The sequence below is a fragment of the Mobula birostris genome, chromosome 13, assembly GCF_030028105.1.
Source record: "Mobula birostris isolate sMobBir1 chromosome 13, sMobBir1.hap1, whole genome shotgun sequence".
Classification (NCBI taxonomy): domain Eukaryota; kingdom Metazoa; phylum Chordata; class Chondrichthyes; order Myliobatiformes; family Myliobatidae; genus Mobula; species Mobula birostris.
This window is the reverse complement of record NC_092382.1, coordinates 39785756-39807856: the sequence shown is the minus strand read 5'-3', so window position 1 is coordinate 39807856 and position 22101 is coordinate 39785756. Positions and strand designations below refer to the sequence as shown.

General features: G+C 44.5%; 1 protein-coding gene across 1 annotated transcript in view; it reads left to right on the top strand.

Moving 5' to 3' along the window:
• Positions 1-156: 156 nt before the first annotated feature.
• LOC140207554 (muscarinic acetylcholine receptor M2-like) overlaps positions 157-22101 on the top strand; it is a 40840-nt gene continuing 18895 nt past the window's right edge. Inside the window, exon 1 of the mRNA XM_072276091.1 lies at positions 157-254. The gene's annotated coding sequence lies outside the window, so the exon portion shown is untranslated. The remainder of the gene's footprint in view (positions 255-22101) is intronic.

The following is a 22101-nucleotide window of genomic DNA, read 5'->3' as shown; positions in this document are numbered from 1 at the left end:
CCAGGTGGCACTGGAGCGGAATATCAACCCTTGTTTGTTCATTGGCTGCAAGTAACGTCATTTATTGCACAACCCGTTTACCCGTGACGGAGAATTCGTGTTTCCTATAAATTAGCAGAGTTTCGTGATCCAAGTCATACGCCGATGTGAACTACACAACGGGAGATAATTCAAGCAATTGAAAATGCGTCGACCGGCGATCCTACAGATGAAAGACGTTTGTTACCCTGTACTAGTGGTGTTTGGTTTACCCGGTAAGTCTTATTAATACATTGTGTAACAGCTAATGGCCTTCTGCAGGACAATGTTGTTTTTTTTTATGAAGTATGATCAGGAGATGCACCACAATGTATCCATTGCACAAACTGCTCAGTAAGCGCTGTATCCTTACCTGTCCACACGGCCGCTGAGAAGACTTTCTTCTGGACACATGAGGGGTCTCCTCATGTGCGGTGCAAAGATAACGGAGGCATACCATACCTGAAATAGCAGTAGTGTTTCGTTCAGTAGGTAATGTATTTTTCATCGTCCCTGTCATAGAGTAAAAGTGTGCTACAACACAAAAAGCGGCCATTCGGTCCGCCTTAGAGACCTGAACCTCTGTTGTCCTCTCAACCGGCACCTGACTAACATTCGTCTACCTCCTTCCCATCTTGTCCCTATCCAAACTTATCTTACGTGGTACAATAGATCCCGCATCGTCCGCACCGCAGGAAGCTGTTTCCACACCCGCAGCACCCTCTGAGTAAATAACTTCTCTCAGATTATCCCGAAACATTTCAACTTTCACGCTAATCCTATGATCGTTCAAAATAGTTTCACACAACCTGAGGGGAAAATGCTGGAATGCATTTAGACGAACTATACCCCTAATGTATACAAAGATTTCTCAGTCCCGTCAGTATCCTTGTAAATATTCTGAACTCTGTCAGTAATTTTGATATAATTCATGTATTAAGGTGACTACAAATGTAAACAATACAAGGAATTCGGTTTCAATTATGTATTGTACAACTTTAACTCAATAACACAACCGCAGTGCTCAAGGTCCTGATTTGTGATGGGCGATGTGCTAAAAGCTCACGGTGCCGCCCGGTCACCCATTGTTTCACTTCAAATGAATGACGGATCTGTATTTACAGCTCATTTTCTTTTGTACGGTAAAACTCACACCCTGCCATTCGCCAAGCAACGGTAACCTGGTTTGGCCTCCTGAAGAGCAACACATTACCCAGGCTTCCAGTAAACTGCACTTGCTATTTTTTCAGCCCGTTTCCAGCTGGTGAAGATCACACTGCGAAGTGCCTTTTTGTCTTGCCTATGCTCACTCTCAGACCATCGGTGTGCACAGACTGAACAGAAATCCATCCGAACATATTTCAACAACAAGTTGTAAGATTCACTTGTCTTCCTTCTTTAGTGACGTCTTTTTCGGTTGTTTTTTTTTTCTGTTGCAGCTAATTTGTTAACAATTATTATTCTCTCACGGAGAAAATGCGGTCTTTCCAAATGCATCTCTGCCTACATGACGATGATGGCAGTGGCAGATTTATTGGTCATTCTCATCAATGTCCTTGTCTATGAGATTTTAATATTCCGCCTGTCAAATTCATTTCTGCATTATACGAGAGTCCTTAAAGCCACGGTCTACGTGTTGGCAGTCACTCTGGAACTATCACTGTGGTACACCGTCGCCTTCACCTGTGATCGATATGTTGCCATATGCTGTCAGAAGTTTAAAACAAAATACTGCAGAGTGAAGATTGCCAGAATCCTGGCAGCAGTAATACTGGCAGTGCTTTGTTTGGAGAATATACCTTTCTTGTTTGCATTTCAGCCTCAAAAAATAATTGGAAATATTTCTTGGGGTATTCGCCCGAAATTGGACATCTTCCACTCTCCAACTTTTGTCGCATTCAGCAGATTCAAATCCTTTCAAAACTTGCTGTGCGTATTTGGTTTAATATTTCTATTTAATGGGATGACAGCCAGGCATATCTTGGTGGCCAGCAAATCCCGGAGGGGCTTCCGAATCCATAAGAGTAAGAGTGAACGTGACACGGAAATGGAGAACAGAAAAAAGGGCATCGTGTTACTGTTCTGTGTGTCGGGCAGCTTCATGATATTTTGGCTGCCGTCGACAGTGACGCATTTTATCGCCAGTCTAACCATGTATTCTGATCGCGACTATTACTCTGCCCGATATATTGCTGCTGAAACCGGGACTCTGCTCACGAATATGAGTTCCTGTACAAACACGTGTATTTATGCAGCGACCCAAACTAACTTCAGGAGAGAGTTAAAGGCTTTGATACTGTCTCCATGGACCCTTATCCGGGCATTGACCAAGACAAATGTAAGTTCATCTAAGGATCTCTCCCCTAAGTAGAATTCAGTCCCAGCTCGCACACGTCCTACAACAGGAAACATCTTGTAAAGGATCTGCGCTTTCAGTTTGATAATAAGGTAAACATTCTCATATAAAACATCGCGATGCTCGGTAACTTAAAGTGCCTCATTCGTATCTAATAAGAATTAGCTCAACGTAGAAATAAAATGTATGAATGCGTGGAATTGGCCGGATGGAATCGAGTATTGAATTAGGACAAGAGCCATTTCAATGTTAAAGAAACCAAATTATTTGTGCCCAACATTGGATCTCTGTAAAGCAGCAGAGAGCTACGGTCAATAACATTCTTATTCCATGTTTCCCGATCTGTCAAGTTGTATCATCTGCAACAGCGAAAATGAGGGACAAAAACTGTACGAATACTGCATAACCGTCTCCAAAAACGTTAGCAGGAATTGAGAATAGAAAATATTCTTTCTCGATAATTAGTAGAAGAATACAAATTTAGGAAGTAAATTGTCTGTGTCATTTAAGCTTACGTTGTGTTGTTCTATTTGCTTCCTGATCCGCAGTGCCACTTAGCTGAAACAAAACCTCTTCAATTGAACACTCCACCCATTGGCAATAGAAGACAATCTTCCATTCTCGATCCTCTATACATTATACTCGAGGTTACTTCGCAATATGTCAGTTTATGGAAATTGGCCCTTACAGAAGACAGAGATCAACACCTAAATATTTGAGTACCTTCTGTGAAAACTAATAAATAAGCACACGATGCATTGTTTTTCAAATTTATTTTCTTAAATCATGTGCAGATGACCCACATTCACTTTTTAATTAAATCTCAATATGGTTCATATCTTAGGGAGGTAATACTATCACCAACACTCCACAGTTCGCTCGGGAACCCCATCCCCACAGTGCCGGGATTGCGTGAAAACAGATTTATTCAGGATATTAACACGGGCCACGCGAAGCTGATTCTCACCTGGTCTAAAGGGTACTGAGGCAAAGCAATCTCGCATTTACCTTCCACAAGCTTCAATGCCCTTCAATCTTGTCGATCTGTCTGCCTGATTTAACACAGCTCATTGTCAAGAGGATTGAACGTGTCGAAGCGGGTGCCTTCCTGAGTGACTCCCATTTGCCTGTGTTTAGACAACAATCCTCTCAAAGCTTTCAAAACATGATCTTGTCCAAATGCCAAAGAGACATTCCAATTACATTGCCTGAACTATTCTGACTGGCATCTCGTTCCTTGTGCCCACCACACTGAAAATTGTGTTCCTCAGGAACCACTTTAAAACTTCACCTATGCGCATAAAACTATAACCACTAGTCCTAGAATTCACTCGGCTGGAGAAATGCTGATTGTCTACATTATGCTGTCTCAACGTAGTTTATATAAATCTTTATATATTCACCCTTCAGCCTCTACCGCAGAACAAAAAAAAACTATCCATACTTCCCGTTTACCTCAAACTCCAAGTTCCAATTACATCATTGTGAATCCTTTCTGCGTCCTTTCGAAGCTTAAACATTACGTGAGCAGTTCCCACTAAAATTCACCCTTCTGCGAATTTTAACAGATTGCACTCTTTGTTCCCATACGTCGCAGGGGCAGGTGTAAACGTAGGAACTATTTTCCGTATCTGTTCGGTTGATGTCAATAATAAAATGGACTTGTTGCTGCGGATCTGAATATTGCGAGAGAGCCGCAGAATGACCTTCCGAGACACACGCTGTATCTTCGGATTAACTACATCCTTACTCTTCGTGATGTTTACACTTATCAGGGGATTATCAGCGTGTGAGTTCCGGCTACCTCGTCATCCAGTGACATCACTGACAATTACAACAACAATCTCTGACGCTTGTATTAATACTGTTACTAAATGGAATCACTGTTCTGACGCTCAGTCTCTCGAATCTCTCTTTCCTACGGGGTCAGACTGTCCTAAACGTCCATTGATACCATGAAGTTGTTCCGGGACAGTAGGCAAAGCAAGGAAAAATGTTATCCTTGCCGAGGATTTGACTATTTTAAATTAATCTGTGTTAATAAACTTTGCTAGTTCCGGTGTTCTTTGTTGTTTTAATGTAGAAGTTAAACAAAAACGTATTTTCTATAAATAAGCCGTGGCGGGTGGACCCACACCTCGTAGAGAGTTGTTTATATTCCGCCGAATGCGAATAAACCACGAGGAGCAGTGCCAGCGAGAATTGCCACGGACCACGGTAGGCGTCTTTCCCTGGGGTAGCATTGGTAGACTATTAGGCCGGTAGACTTTTGTAAACAGCAAATGCTGGGCAGTCAGTTTGCTTTCCACCCGGTCGATGGCACAATGAAAGGTACGATTGGGTGCAGGAGAGGTGGGTTTCACCTATAGTGTGGTACCGACATAGAGTGATCAATCGCTCCACGTGCGGAAAATGCTAGATCTTCCACTCTGTGGACAGGGAGAAAAACGTTATGATGATTGAGAGTTGGTGCAATGGCTGAGGTGTGATGTTCAGGCTCACCTTGCACAGGACACATTGTGACGTCCGGAACAGGGGGTGTCTGCGGGTCACATTACATTTCCCGGTTTTGCTGCTCTAGCGCCAGGGAGAGAGTCAAGCACTGTTGCGGTATTAGTGCAAGGTCTTTGTTGAAGCGCACATGGAACAGTGTGGAGTCAACCCTGTGGTTCGAGGACCGGCAGATCCCAGCTGTCTTTAGACTTCTGCCCATCTATCACAAAAATTCCCTCCTCACCACCCATCGACTTACCTCTCCCGGGCTCTGGCCTCCACAGCCGTCTGTAGCACTGAATTCCACAGATTCACCAGCCTCTGGCAAAATATATTATTCCTTATCGCTGCTTTGAATGGATGCTCTTTTATTTTGAGGCTGTGCTTTCCCGCCCCCCTATTGGCAACATCCCCTCCACATCTACTGTATAGGATTTTGACATTCACTACGTTTCAATGAGACTCCTCCCCCATCCCATCCCAGCTCATTCTTCTAAATGCCAGAAAGTACAGGACGATAGCTATCAAAAGTTCCTCTTATGCTGAAACTTACACTTACAGATTTCACTCTGACTCTGTTCTGCGCCTCACCAATGATAGACATCTATCCTTAAATAAAGGTCGCATAAGTACTATAGCTGTTGTCTGACCAATGCCTTATCAAGCCTCAACTGTATTTTCATGCAATTCATTTCCATTTTTACCAGCCACACAGCGCCATGTCCTTTGGTCTCGCTGCCTTTCAAAATCGTCATGTCTTAATTGTAATTCTTCGTTCCCTTTTGCTTTCCCGCGAGCTTCTCACTGTATTTAACTCTGTGCCTTATTATTATTGTTTTCAACTGAGCCCGCTGCATACTCTCAATGTGAGGCCTATCAGCTTCCGGCCACTCACAGGGGCACAGAATTAGTCTCCGCGTGAACTCTGGGTCAGCACCCCATCCAACTACGAGACTTTCGAGCAATCCCTTCTTCATCTTCCTGTGTGGGAACAGATCAGGTCCTCTTCTATTCCCTTATGCTGTATTGAACACAACTCAGTCAGGGGGTTACAAAGTCCTGCATTCATGCCCTTCCGTACTTCTGTATTGAACAATCAAACCTTTCAGATGTTCCAGACTGTCAATAAAATCTGAGCTGCTGTGACTCACTGAGCTCATATTACGTAGTCTTTCTTTAATGTGTGTGTGTGTGAGGGAGGGGGCGGGGATGGAGTATGCTGCGGTGTCTGACTTTGAGGTCTTCCAGCCAGTTGTTGAATTTTTCAGCAATTTAACATCACTGCTGCAATCACGGTAAACAACATCCCCAAGACAACGAATATCACTATTAGTTTCCAAAAAAAAAGAAGCCCCATGTGACCTTTAAAGGTCTGTGCAATTCAGCCCCGAATATCAGCAGCAGACCATATATCCGGGTCCGTCCTAACAGGACACTGCTGATATCACAGCGACAAGCAAGGGCTCGCTAAATTCGCTGGGGTTACTGGTAAACCAGGAGCGTGGCTGCGTTACAGCAGAAGACGGGGCGGGGTGTATAATCGGAGACAGGGGATGCTAATTCATTGAAATGTTCACATCTACATACACTCAGGCCTGGTGTCTATTCCCGCAGAGACCTCAAGTCCTTAATCAAGGTCAGACTAAAGACCTGCGCTCAGACCCTGAAACAGATTGAAGAGCGAAGTGGAAATAATCAGTTTTCCTAAGAGGGGAACACGGTTAATATTTCAACAATACTGAAATGCTAAAGTCATATATACATACAACCGTTCGGCCTTTGTACGTCAGGCAAACTTGTATTTGCCCACGTGATATCACCCCATTAGTCCACATCAGAATCATATCCTTATAGGCCTCGCCTACTTATATGCCCAACTAATTGTCTTTTAGACGACGTAATTGCGTCTGATCCCTCCTCTGGCGAAATTTCAGATATTAACATCTGTTTGGATTGGGGTGTAGAACTGTTATTGTTCTTGTAGCCTAATTTTCCTCTGTGATCTTGTATTTTTATATATTCGACTACATACACATAATTGTTCAGTGAATTTGTCATTGCCCGGTCAGTGCAGTCTGCATTTCGGTTCACGGGCTGGTCTATCGATCCTTGTTCCGGGTTTTCCTGCTTTCTCCCTTGCTCTGTTGGGTGCTTTAATTGAGGCACCTGATTCTCATTTCGGTCTGGCACATAAATACCTCTGCAAACCAGGGAGTTTTTGCTGGACTGTTCCCTTCCCTTTCCTTCCCCTTCCTTCTGAAGCCCTGCTTGAAGCCTTACCTGAACCCATGCCTGAAGTATCGCCTATGACTGCACTCTTGTTCATGCTAATCAACTCAATCATCATAGTCGCAGAGGACACAACAGTGATTGGACTAATCACAAAGTCGAATGAATCTACAGACAGAGAGGATGGACTTCAACCTTCCACACAACATCAAGAAGACAGAGGAAAGAAACATGTGCCTAGAGCCGGAAGTGGTAGCGAAGGTCGCAAATGAATGTTTTACATAAATATTCACCAGTGCAAAGCTTCTCAACAGATTTGGTGCCGTGGACCAGTACTATTAAGCCAGTATTCCGTAGACCACAGAGTAATTGGTTCATTGTATTATTGAAAGAGAAGATCCCCTCTGCTGCCAGATTCTTCACCAATTGTGCAATCCTAAACAATTTCCGATAGCTACTACTTAGATGTTGACCCTTCGAAGACCCCGTACCACAGATATTCCGAGATATACGAGAAACCCGGATGCAGCAGAGGCTCGCTTCATGACTGAAGAACTGAAAAGGAAATATCTGTTGCTCGTTCACAACCTTACCGCATCTCTTTTAAGCTCGGTTAACCATTTTGTATGAACAGTGGATGCATATCTGAGATACTTTCTCCTGCAGAGAAGCGAATCTTTTTCCATCTGATAAACTCAAAATGATACCAAATGAGATTTTCTGCCTAGATATCCAAATGTTTCTTAATTTATCTCTCTCTGACTGTCATGGTCCGGTCCGTGAAGTCCGCATTCCGGTTCACGTTCCGGTCCATCGTTCCTTATTCCAGGCTTTCCAGTTTTCAACGGTTTCCGTTGAGGCACCTGATCTCGTTTGGGCTGGCTTCATAAATAGCTTCAGGATTCAGCCTCTGGCTGCTGGACTGTTCCCTTCCCTTCTCTTCCCCTCCCCTTCCTTCTGAAGCCTTGCCTGAAGCCTTGCCTGCAACCTTTACCTGATGCCTTGGCCGGAAGACTTGCCTGCAGCCTTGTCGGCGTCTTCGCCTGGATCTCTGTCAAGTTCTACCGCCGGAGCAAGACCGGAGCCTTGGTATGCCAAGATAAGGAACTGTCTATCGTTGTTTGGAACTGTCTGTTTCTGTCCTCGCCTTCGCTAGGTAGGTCCGGCCGTGTGCTGCTACTTTGAATTAGGAACAGTCTGTGTATCCTCGCCTTCGCTAGGTAGGTCCGGCCGTGTACCGCTACCTTAAGTTGGGAACTGTCTGTGTTAACGCCTTCACTAAGTAGGTCCGGCCGTTTGCCGCTACCTTTTGTTGCCAACCGCCTCTCTATGTTCTGGGTACGAGCCCGGCCCCACGTCCCGCTCCAAAGGAGGGGTCCTGACTCCGTATAGAGGCCCGGCCCCAAGTCCTGTTCCCAAGGAGGGGTCCCGGCTCTGTGTTCTGTTTTCCTGTTCTCCCAAGACCACATCAAGGCTTCGGCTTCTCGTCCTGTCCATGTGCTTTGTCCTGTGCAGGAGTTCCTCGTCTAGTCCTGTAGCCAAGCCTCGAAGAACCCAAGCCTCGTCTAGTCCTGCAGCCAAGCCTTGAAGAACCCAAGCCATGTCCTGTCCTGTAGCCACGTCATGTCCTCGCCTAGTTCCGGGGTCAAGACGCAGGTTCTGGGTCCTTATCCAGTCTCTGGCTCGGAGTCCAAGTCCAGGCGCCAAGTTCCCAGTTCCTTGTCCTGGTCCCGCTTTCCTAGCCAAAGTCATAGCCTAAGTCTGTGTTCCTGTACCAGTTCCTAGTCTATGTCCTATCCCGTCCCTAACTCTAGTCCAGTCCAGTTCTTTGTTCTTCAGTGACTGCGTCTTCCATTTGGCACCGCCACCATCGCCCCCGTTATGACACTGACTCGCGGCACGTGGGAATTGATTGGTACGAAACGGTTTAATGTATTGTGCGAAATGTCTTTGCAATTATGCCGTATAACGCTCTGGCCGTCGGCACATTTTAGAGGTCATTCAGTTTATTACTTTATCATTTTCTGTCAGAGTCATCTGATGTTAAGATACTCCCGCAACTAGCATCGATTTAAGTACATACACTCAGTCCACGTATATAAATTAACCCTATGTTTTTACTACCTCATTGTACGTTTTATTTTATAGTATAAGTTTATATTGATATTTATTGCGTTTTTAGACTTACTTTATTTTTTTACAGCTGCATCGGCATCAGGTAATAATGGTTTCGTTCTCCATTATGTTCGTGGGTGACAATAAACAATCCCAATGACAATAAACAATCCCAATATTTGAGAATTAATATCGGGTTGGAGTCACAGAGAGGGACAGACTGATCAGAGAGAGAACAATTAATGGCGAAAATGCACAAGCGAAACAATAGTTGGCGGCATTCTATTACATTTAAATATCGATGTTTCCGAGACAAGATTATTGAATGAAAATTATTGAACTAAATTCAAGTGAACGCTCCTGTGGGATCTTTAATCATACATCCCAGGGTCATTATTCCCTGAGCGGTGATATTCAACAACTTCACAATCAGCACAAAAATGTTTGCCGAACAACTTTCGAGTTGCTGTTCCAGTGAAGCCATTGAAAGTGTGCTGGAGTGGGCGATGTTGAAGGACGAGTGATATCAGAGATCAAAGCTCGGAACATCATAATGAAACACAGTGCATGAGCACAAGGGACATTCAGACATAGCGTAATGATTACGGTTCTCAGCTCACGGCTGTCCAGACACATCTATCAGGGCAATGCTGAAAGCTGTCAAAATACAGATATCAACAAGGATCATTATTTAAAATGCAGAATATGGCAGAAAGATTGGTGCGAAGTTAGTCATCTGAGCAGTTATAGCTAAAATTCACCACGGGAGCAAGTATATATATATATTTGGGGGGGGGGGCGTGGGGCGAAGGGGGTGTCGTGTGGGCAGAGAGACTCCGGATTCGAGTAAAATGAAATTCCCACTGGCAATTGAAGGGTGGCGGGCACCTGTTCGGCAGGTATACCAGGTTATTTGTGCTCCTAGTTCACCAGCGCTGAGGGTGAACCTCGTAATGTGATAGAGCGAACAAGATAGGTTACGTTGGTGGCATGTTACCATTATCTTCAGTCACCAGTTAGCGTAGCTTCCAAAATAAAGCTTCGGATGCAAAGGAGCTGAAGTAAAAAAAAAATCACATGGATGACATCGGGACAAGGAAGAGCACCTGGCCAGTGTAGGCTCCTTCCCCAGGGTTTACATTCTTTGGTTATTCATTGGTGTGGTGCGGGGTGGAGTGTGGTGTCTGGGAAATTACTACGTGTTCACTCAGGTTTTCGGTTGTGTAAATTCACCTGTGTTTCAGCTGATACAGTAAGTACAGAATGTGCCTGTGCCTAACTGATCATTATTACTAAGGGGGTAATCCTTCACTCAGCATAAAGTGGTGTTAAATTGGACAACAATGTCGTGCACCAAATTCCCTTCAAAACAATGTGTATAATGTCCTCCGTTTAATTAAAACTTCACAACATACGCAACTTAAAAAAAAACTTGGTGTACAAACTCGTGTGCTACTATGCTAAAGTGACTACTGAAGGATTATTGCCATGACGATTCAGGTAACATTGAAGGATTTGTAATGTGACAGGATATTTCTTCGTAGATATGCAGAACATTATCTATTTAGCAACTCTGATTTTGGAATTATTGTATAGACTGTTGGTTTCATTTCATGACCCCTAACAACTGGATCTTCCACCATACTGGCAGTGTCACAGTGAAAATTGATGTAGAATACTTTTTCCGGACCTCCGCCATTCAATTATCTCCCATGCTACCGCTTGGTCATCGCTTTCCTGCGGTCCAATATCCACTCTTGCCTTTCTTCCAGAGTGTATCTCAAGAAACTTTTGTTAACTTCTTTAATTTTATTGGCTTCCATATTTTTTTTTTACTTCTTAATGACTTATTGGTTGCCTTCCGTTGGCATCAGAAAATCATCATGCTTCCCAGTAATTCTTGCTGTATTGCAAACCTACTCTATGGCTATTATGTTGGCTTTGACTTCTCTTGTTCGCCATGGTTGTACCATCTTTCCTTTAGAAGACATCTCCTCTTTCGGAAGCATATATCCTGTGTCTTCCAGATACCTTCCGGAAATTACAGCCATTGCTGCCGTGCTGTTCATTGCTGCCAGTGTGCTTTTCCAGGCCAATTTTGGCCAGCTCTTCTCTCATGCCGATATAATTCCATTTACTCCATAGTAATCCTAATGCATCCCACTTTAGCTCTTTCTTCTCAAATTTCAGGGTGAATTAGATCAGACTGTGATCAATTTCTCCAAAGCGTTCTTTGATCAATCTCTCCAATTAACTCCGGCTCATTACACAGTCCAGAATCGTTGATACCGCAGTGGGCTTAACTTCGAGCTACTCTTAAAAAAAAACATCACGTAGACATTGTTGAAATTCTCACTGTTGGAATCCAGCACCAACATGATTTTCCCAGTCTTGCTGAATATTTAAATCCCTCATGACGATTGTAATATTAACCTTTAGGCATGGAGTTCTATCTCCCGTTGTAATTTGTATAGCACATCCCTACTCTTGACTGTGGGGTCTCTCTAAAAGTCACATTAAGATCCTTACGGTTCGTTAGCTCTATCCACAATGATACAACGCCTTACGACCCTGTATTACCTCTTTCCAATGATACGGTTTCATTTTGAACCAACACAGCAACACCGCCCCTTCCACATTCTTTCCTGGACATTTGCTGCAATGTATATCAGTCACATTAAGCTCCTAGCTATAATTTCCGTTCTATGATTCATTTCTTCTTTCCACAGCTTACACACGTATGCCAATATGTAGCTCTGCTGGAAGTTCTTCTACAATATCCAGTGAACAACACGCATTCAAATATAACACGATTAGTCCGGTATTCGCCCATTTCAATTTTGTCCACCTTTTTTATCTTGCATTCATCTTCTTGATAGCAATTTTGATCCATCATCAGTCTTTCCCTTCCAGCGGTCTCGTTACACATTGTCTCTGTTTCTCAAACAACTGCCGCATCTTCAGCATTATCACACCGGTTCCCTGCCCCATGCCAAATTAAGATAAACTGACCAGAAAAAAACTCGATCCAACCTGCCCACTAGGACATTAGACCCCGGGTGTAACTTGTCGTACCCTCCCCAGAATCTCTTCCACAACCTCAAATACAATTTCATTTTGATCGTTAATGTGAATGAGAAAAACGGCAAAAAATCGCCCCCGTGTTCGAGGTCTCCAGGGATAATCAGCACTCTTCAAAGATCGCCTGTTTGGCGTCAATGATCGCGTAACCAGGACTTGTGATATACCGCATCTGCTCATAGGACCATACTTACCTACTCCCACATCTGCACCTGGCCCTGACCGGTGGGGTGGAGGGGGAGTAGTGGGCGAAGCAGATGGACTAACCATACTCACGTGTGAACTGCAGGCTGGCGGAGGAAAGGGGCGATTTACATCTCTTTAATTTGGTTTATCCGCACAAAATTAATTCCGGACATTGTTCAGTGGAGCAGTGCATAAAGAACCTAAAGTATGAAAGGAGGTCCAGCTTGTATCCAGTGGTGCAGATCATGGAACGCATGGGGTAGTATAATAATATCGAGTCTACATCAATTACAGCTTTATAAGGCAGCTTCTTGTTCTGATCTCGCATACTGGTAATGACATAGGAAATATAATTGTTGAAATATTATGTATGCACGCATTTAACATATTTAAACACTTAAACGTATTGTGAAGATTGTTCCTAATAAATGTTCAGGTTTGCTTTGATTCAACCTGGCTGTGTACAACAACAAAGCGAATTATTGCACATCACAAATCAGATTAATTGCAGTCAGGAATAGTAGTAGTTAAGCGGTTTCAGTTCAGCACATGCCGAATTATGAAATACGCCACATGTTTGCAAAAGATAAAATAAAACACGCTATTGCTGAAGATCTTGGAATGATTTGTAAACATTGCTCCAAAAGAGAAAAGGAAGAGTTCATTGCAAATGCGGATGGATGTGAAACACAGTCTTGATGAATCTGTCCGAAGTCTCAGCCGATGACAATCAAACTCATCTCTCCGACCTGATGGAGAGCCACTACCTGGATTGGAACTGCAGAACAGCGGATACGAAGCAGACACAATGAGTGTCATGCTGGAACTTCAGAAAGATTACGGGCTCTTGCTTTCAATAAGCAGATTTTTCTACACTTTCAAAGTACGTCACTCGGCAGAACTATTCGACTAAAGATCTTACTAGCTCTTCTTTGAGTTAGTCCTGATGAAGTGTCGCGGCCCGAAGCGTCGACTGTACCTCTTCCTAGAGATGCTGCCTGGCCTGCTGCGTTCACCAGCAACTTTGATGTGTGTTGCTTGAAGTTCCAGCATCTGCAGATTTCCTCGTGTTTGCGACCAAAGATAATGTCCAACTATCATTGATCCCATTGTCACGCGTTACGAAGGGAGAGTGCGACAACATTCGTAATATACTGAATTGTTAATGCCCGCTCACATGCAGCAAATAAAGCTGCTCAGTGCTCAGCAAGATACAAAACTGCACAGTCAGTACGATAATATTGGTATTATTGATGGGATTTCTAGCAAATAAACATCAAGATCATATGATGTTTCTTTTGCACAAGGATATTAGTAAACATTCAAGCTGCTGGGGAAGAAGGCTCGTTGTCTGTTCTTTTTATCATTACATCGGGTTGTGGTACAATCCGGGCAGACCAGAGAAAGCGAGTGTTTATGGAATATATGATCACATAGTACGGACAAAAGTAATTTGTTACACTTACAACGAAGACATTAGTGACTTCTACTTTAATTTAATACTGGTCACTGTTCATTTGATAAGGAGTCTGAAGTTGCATAATCATATGCCGCTTGTATTCAGTTGCTAGACGGAACGGTGCCGACAGGAGAGTCTAATGATATCCTTCTACGGCACTGAATGTCCAATGGTTTATAGACCGTGAAGCAAGTATGCTTCTATGATGTTTTGTATGACAACGAAATATACAATTTTAAAGCAGACTCTGCCGGCCGTCCCTTCGCTCACGGAACCCCGGCCACCCGCAGCCCTCTGCGTAATCCGTCCCCTTGTGGGGGGGGGGGGGGGGGCTCTCTACCAGTCCGATCATCCACCCGGGACATCTCAGTTCTCAGTTCTGCCTCCATCTCCTTCACCATCTCCTTTACCGTTGGGCTGGCCGCGGTCACTTCACCACAAGGGGCTACTACCGTGGACTTTACCTGCTGACGGAGTGCTCCCGCGCCTCCGATACGTTCTCTTCCTTCCGCACCTCTCTGAGCAGCTCAACATATGAGGGAGGAGGGCGCGTTTTACGGGACTGTCGGAGACCCCAAGCAATCGTGTCCTGGGAATGGGCGCGCTTGGCTCTCCGATCCGTCCTTAACTTATCCACCTCAGCCGCCTGAATGACGCCCCGGCGACGCAAACAATTTAACTGCCGAAAAATGTAAGCAGAAAGCTTCTTCCCATTTTCCTGGCGCATATTTTGAAACCCTCCATAAGTTCCAGTGGGCTCCCTGTCGTACCAAAAGCGCTCTCTAATGCGTGTAGATACAGCACTCAGCAAGTGTAGCAGAGGGTTGGCTTGTTTTCACGGCTCTCACTATATCAGCCGCCAACACCTTCAAACCTTCAACCAATCTGTGTTGCTTTTCGTCATCAGAGCACTGCCACTCATCTAACAACTGAGAGATCTGCTCCACACACGTCTCATACTACTTTCCCCCTCGGGAGTGCACATAATTCCACGGAATATTCTTAGCCTCTGGCGGGAACCCTCTGCCTATGCACTGGACCACTTATTCGCCAGGGAAGTAAGGGCTGATCCCAACTCAGAAGTGTTACTCTTGACTGGAGGACGTGGACTAATTAAATTTTCCAAATCCGACCACTCTTTCCCCTCATTCCTCAGGTATGAGAGAACCCTGCCTCTGAAATCACCGGCCCAGCTACGGGCAACTCAGACTGTGACCCAGACTACTCGGCTTCCGCCTTCTTCTCGTAGAGCATAGAACATATAACAGTACAACACAGTGCAAGCGCTACGGCTCACAATGTTGTGCCAACCCTTAAACCCTGCCTCCCATTTAACCCCCAACACAATTTCCTCCATATACCTGTCTAGTAGTCTAATAAATTTCACTAGTGTATCTGCTTCCAAAACTGACTCAAGCAGTGCTTCCACGCACCAACCAGTCTCTCAGTCAAAACCCTTCCTCTGATATCCCCCTTGAACTTCCCGCCCCATACCTGAAAGCCATGTCATCTTGTATTGAGCAGTGGTGCCTCGGGGAAGAGGCGCTTGCTGTCCATTCTATTTATTCTTCTTAATATCTTGTATACCTCTATCATGTCTCCTCTCATCCTCCTTCTCGCCAAAGACTGAAGCCCTAGCTCCCTTAATCTCTGATCATAATGCATACGCTCTAAAGCAGGCAGCAACCTGGTAAATCTCCTCTGTACCATTTCCAATGCGCCCGCATCCTTCCTATAGTGAGGTGACCAAAACTACACACAGTACTCCAAGTGTGGCCTAAACAGAGTTTGATAGAGCTCCTCCATTACCTCGCGATTCTTAAACTCTATAATTCGACTTATGAAGCCTAACACCCCATATCCTCTTTTAACTACCCTATCTACCTGTGAGGCAACTTTCAGTGATCTGCAGAAATATACCCCCAGATCCCTCTGCTCCTCCACACTACCAAGTATCCTGCCATTTATTTTGTACTCTGCCTTGGAATTTGTCCTTCCAAAGTGTACCACCTCACACTTCTCCGGGTTGAACTCCATCTGCCATTTCTCATCTCACTTCAGCATCCTATCAATGTCTCTCTGCAATCTTCTACAATCCTCTACACTATCTACAACACAAGCAACCTTTGTGTAGTCTGAAAGCTTGCTAACCCACCCTTCTACCCCAAAATCCAGGTCGTTAATAAAAATCACGAAAGGTAGAGGTCCAAGAACAGATCCTTCTGGGACACCACTGGTCACAACCCTTCAATCCGAAAGTACTCGCTCCACCCCGACCCTCTGCTTTCTGCAGGAAGCCAATTCTGAATCCACCTGAGCAAGCTTCACTAGATACCATGCCTTCTGACTTTCTGAATAAGCCTACCGAGTGGAACCTTGTCAAGTGCCTTACTAAGATCCACATAGATCACATCCACTGAACTATCGTCATCTATATGCCTGGTCACCTCCTCAAAAAACTCTATCAGGCTTGTTAGACACGATCTGCCCTTCACAAAGCCATGCTGACTGTTCCTGATCAGACAATACTTCTCCAAATGTCCATAGATCCTATCTCTAAGAATCTTTTCCAACAGCTTTCTCACCACAGACGAAAGGCTCACTGGTCTATAGTTACCCGGGCTATCCCTACTACCTTTCTTTGTACAAAGTGACAACATTTGCCTCCCTCCAATCCTCCGGTCTCATTCCCGTGGACAACGAGGACAAAAAGATCCTAGCCAAATGCTCAGCCATCTCTTCCCTCGCCTCGTGCAGAAGCCTGGGGAACTTTCCAAAAGTCCCCGGGGAATTATTCGTCCTAATGTATTTTAACAAGTACAAAACCTCCTCTTCCTTAATATCAACATGTTCCAGAACATCAAACTCACTCATATTGTCCTCATCGTCATCTAGTTCTGTCTCATTTGTGAATACCGAAGAGAAGTGTTCATTGAGGACCTCGCTCACTTCCACAGCCTCCAGGCACATCTTCCCACCTTTATCTCTAATCGGCCCTACATTCTCTCCTCTCTTCCTTTTGTTCACCACATAATTGAAGAATGCCTTGGGCTTTTCCTTTACCCTGCTCGCTAAGGCCTTCTCATGCCCCCTTGTTGCTCTTCTCAGACCCTTCTTAAGCTCCTTTCTTGCTTCCCTACATTCCTCAATAGACCCATCTGATCCTTGCTTCCTAAACCTCATGTATGCTGATTTCCTCAACCTGAATAGATTTTTTTTTTTTACCTCACTTGTCACTAATAGTTCCTTCACCCTACCATTCTTTATCTTCCTCACCGGGACAAATTTATCCCTAACATCCTGCAAGAACTCCGTAAACATCGACCAGATGTCCATAATATATTTCCCTGCAAAAACGTCATCCGAATTCACACCCGCAAGATTTCGCCTTATAGCCTCATGAATTGCCCAATTAAAAACTTTCCTGTCCTCTCTGATTCTATCCTTTTCCATGATAATGCTAAAGGCCGGAGAGCGGTGGTCACTGTCCCCCAGATGCTCACCCACTGAGGGGACTGTGATCTAACCCGGTTCGTTCTCCCTAACAGTATGGACTGGCCATGGCCCCGCCTCACGTGTGGCACCGATAGACACTGGCTGTCCCACCGCCGTTACGTCAGGGCTAGTCTGAAATAAAACGAGGTCTGAGTCCGTCATTTTATCAAACCTTTCCGCTACGATACAACTTTGCTAACAGCTTTACCCATACTCAAAAATCGAATTAACAAATCATCCGGGGTACGAATATCCACCCCACTTAACACGGACGCATGAATTACCGGCAACCCCATGGAGGGACGTCACTGCTCCATCCCAGCAACATCCATACCAGCACAGATTTAAACAGGGCGATCACGCAGCATCCAACGAAATCAATCTAGTACCTTTAGGCTTGCCCAGCTCGTGTTCGTCTAGGGGAATCCGCCTTTGGCCCCGCTGATCTGGGAAATCACGTTTGTGTGGACGCTACGTAATGTACCGCTCTGTTACAAACCTACAGCGCAAACTATCGGACAGTAGACTATATGCATTAAATGATTGAACATTATGAAACTTAATCTGAATATAGGGTTAGGAAGGAAAATTTAAAATGGTCCAATTCTGGGAAAAGTCAAAAGTGCACGTTGGAGCTCACTCAGTCGTCATTCTTCCACCATCAATCTTCTCCAAGCGTCGTCGATCTTCCAACCCTTAGAGCTCAGTCCACTCCGTCCCGTGGTCTACCAGCTCTCTCCACACACGTCTTCCCTCTTTAGCTCTCCTCGACATAAGACCGTGAAGAACATCGCTCCAGATTCACAAGACAGAGCAACAATCTCTGATTAGCTAACATGCATAATCACAGTCCTGTTATCTCCAGCCATAACACAAACATTGCTGCTACAGAGACACCGTTACCTCAGCAGTGTACATTACAGAGAAGGCATTACATTAGCCTTAGCTGGGAAACATTATAAAGAAGCCATTACTTTAACAGTGAATCGTTACAGCGTGTTTCATATATAACTGTTCTAACCTTTAACACGTGTCCAAAACCTCCTTCGTTTGAAAACACCTCGGCGTCAAATCAGAAAACAATAATTAATGAATTTGAACATAGCGGAGAAACATTTATCCTTTTCGGAAAACTGTCAAATATTGCCATCACATGTTTCAGGGTGGAGTCGCTAACGACACGGGTATAGTATCTACACTGTTAAACATGGTAGTAACGGAATACTATCATTGGCATGTTACTGGCAGCGGAATAAAGAATGACCACTTCCTGAAGTGGGAGGGTGAGGAGCCAGAGGTCGTGGTACATATAGGTACCAATGACATAGGTAGGAAAAGGGATGAGGTCCTGAAAGGAGAATATAGGGAGCTAGGAAGGGAGTTCAGAAAAAGGACCGTAAAGGTAGTAATCTCGGGATTACTGCCTGTGCCACGCGACAGTGAGAGTAGGAATGCGATGAGGTGGAGGATAAATGCGTGGCTGAGGGATTGGAGCAGGGGGCAGGGATTCAAGTTTTTGGATCATTGGGACCTCTTTTGGCGCAGGCGTGACCTGTACAAAAAGGACGGGTTGCACTTGAATCCTAGGGGGACCAATATCCTGGCAGGGAGATTAGCGGGGGCTACTGAGGTGACTTTAAACTAGAATGGTTGGGGGGTGAGAATCAAATTAAAGAGACTAGGCATGAGGAGGTTAGTTCACAACAAGGGGATGCGAACCAGTGCAGAGAGACAGAGGGGTGTAAAGTGAGGGTAGAAACAAAAAGTACTATGGAGAAAAGTAAAAGTGGCAGGCCGACAAATCCAGGGCAAGCATTAAAAAGGCCACTTTTCAGCATAATTGTATAAGGGCTAAGAGAGTTGTAAAAGAGCGCCTGAAGGCTTTGTGTGTCAATGCAAGGAGCATTCTTAATAAGATGAATGAATTGAAAGTGCAGATTGTTATTAATGATTATGATATATTTGGGATCACAGAGACATGGCTCCAGGGTGACTAGGGATGGGAGCTCAACGTTCAGGGATATTCAATATTCAGGAGGGATAGACATGAAGGAAGAGGAGGTGGGGTGGCGTTGCCGGTTAAAGAAGAGATTAACACAATAGAAAGGAAGGACATAAGCCGGGAAGATGTGGAATCGATATGGGTAGAGCTGCGTAACACTAAGAGGCAGAAGACGCTGGTGAGAGTTGTGTACAGGCCACCTAACAGTAGTAGTGAGGTCGGAGATGGTATTAAACAGGAAATTAGAAATGTGTGCAATAAAGGAACAGCAGTTATAATGGGTGACTTCAATCTACATGTTGATTGGGTGAACCAAATTGGTAAAGGTGGTGAGGAAGAGGATTTCTTGGAATGTATGCGGGATGTTTTTTTGAACCAACATGTCGAGGAACCAACTAGAGAGCAGGCTATTCTGGACTGGGTTTTGAGCAATGAGGAAGGGTTAATTAGCAATCTTGTCGTGAGAGGCCCCTTGGGAGGAGTGAACATAATACGGTGGATTTCTTCATTAAGATGGAGAGTGACATAGTTAATTCAGAAACAAAGGTTCGGAACTTAAAGAGGGGTAACTTTGAAGGTATGAGACGTGAACTAGCTAAGATAGACTGGCAAATGACACTTAAAGGATTGACGGTGGATATGCAGTGGCAAGCATTTAAAGGTTGCATGGATGAACTACAACAATTGTTCATCCCACTTTGGCAAAAGAATAAATCAAGGAAGGTAGTGCACCCGTGGCTGACAAGAGAAATTAGGGATAGTATCAATTCCAAAGAAGAAGCATACAAATTAGCCAGAGAAAGTGGCTCACCTGAGGACTGGGAGAAATTCAGAATTCAGCAGAGGAGGACAAAGGGCTTAATTAGGAAGGGGGGGAAAGATTATGAGAGAAAACTGGCAGGAAACATAAAAACGGACTGTAAAAGCTTTTACAGATATGTAAAAAGGAAAAGACTGGTAAAGACAAATGTAGGTCCCCTGCAGACAGAAACAGGTGAATTGATTATTGGGAGCAAGGACATGGCAGACCAATTGAATAATTACTTTGGTTCTGTCTTCACTAAGGAGGACATAAATAATCTTCCAGAAATAGTAGGGAACAGAGCGTCCAGTGAGATGGAGGAACTGAGCGAAATACATGTTAGTAGGGAAGTGGTGTTAGGTAAATTGAAGGGATTGAAGGCAGATAAATCCCCAGGGCCAGATGGTCTGCATCTCAGGGTGCTTAAGGAAGTAGCCCGAGAAATAGTGGATGCATTAATGATAATTTTTCAAAACTCGTTAGATTCTGGACTAGTTCCTGAGGATTGGAGGGTGGCTAATGTAACTCCACTTTTTAAAAAAGGAGGGAGAGAGAAACCGGGGAATTATAGACCGGTTAGCCTAGCGTCGGTGGTGGGGAAACTGCTGGAGTCAGTTATCAAGGATGTGATAACAGCACATTTGGACAGCGGTGAAATGATCGGACAAAGTCAGCATGGATTTGTGAAAGGAAAATCATGTCTGACGAATCTCATAGAATTTTTTGAGGATGTAACTAGTAGAGTGGATAGGGGAGAACCAGTGGACGTGGTATATTTGGATTTTCAGAAGGCTTTTGACAAGGTCCCACACAGGAGATTAGTGTGCAAACTTAAAGCACACGGTATTGGGAGTAAGGTATTGGTGTGGGTGGAGAATTGGTTAGCAGACAGGAAGCAAAGAGTGGGAATAAACGGGACCTTTTCAGAATGGCAGGCGGTGACTAGTGGGGTACCGCAAGGCTCAGTGCTGGGACCCCAGTTGTTTACAATATATATTAATGACTTGGATGAGTGAATTAAATGCAGCATCTCCAAGTTTGCGGATGACACGAAGCTGGGTGGCAGTGTTAGCTGTGAGGAGGATGCTAAGAGGATGCAGGGTGACTTGGATAGGTTGGGTGAGTGGGCAAATTCATGGCAGATGCAATTTAATGTGGATAAATGTGAAGTTATCCACTTTGGTGGCAAAAATAGGAAAACAGATTATTATCTGAATGGTGGCCGATTAGGAAAATCGGAGGTGCAACGAGACCTGGGTGTCATTATACACCAGTCATTGAAAGTGGGCATGCAGGTACAGCAGGCGGTGAAAAAGGTGAATGGTATGCTGGCATTTATAGCGAGAGGATTTGAGTACAGGAGCAGGGAGGTACTACTGCAGTTGTACAAGGCCTTGGTGAGACCACACCTGGAGTATTGTGTGCAGTTTTGGTCCCCTAACCTGAGGAAAGACATCCTTGCCATAGAGGGAGTACAAAGAAGGTTCACCAGATTGATTCCTGGGATGGCAGGACTTTCATATGAAGAAAGATTGGATGAACTGGGCTTGTACTAGTTGGAATTTAAAAGATTGAGGGGGGATCTGATTGAAACGTATAAGATCCTAAAGGGATTGGACAGGCTCGATGCAGGAAGATTGCTCCCGATGTTGGGGAAGTCCAGAACGAGGGGCCACAGTTTGAGGATAGAGTGGAAGCCTTTTAGGACCGAGATTAGGAAAAACTTCTTCACACAGAGAGTGGCGAATCTGTGGAATTCTCTGCCACAGGAAACAGTTGAGGCCAGTTCATTGGCTATATTTAAGAGGAAGTTAGATATGGCCCTTGTGGCTACGGGGGTCAGGGGGTATGAAGGGAAGGCTGGG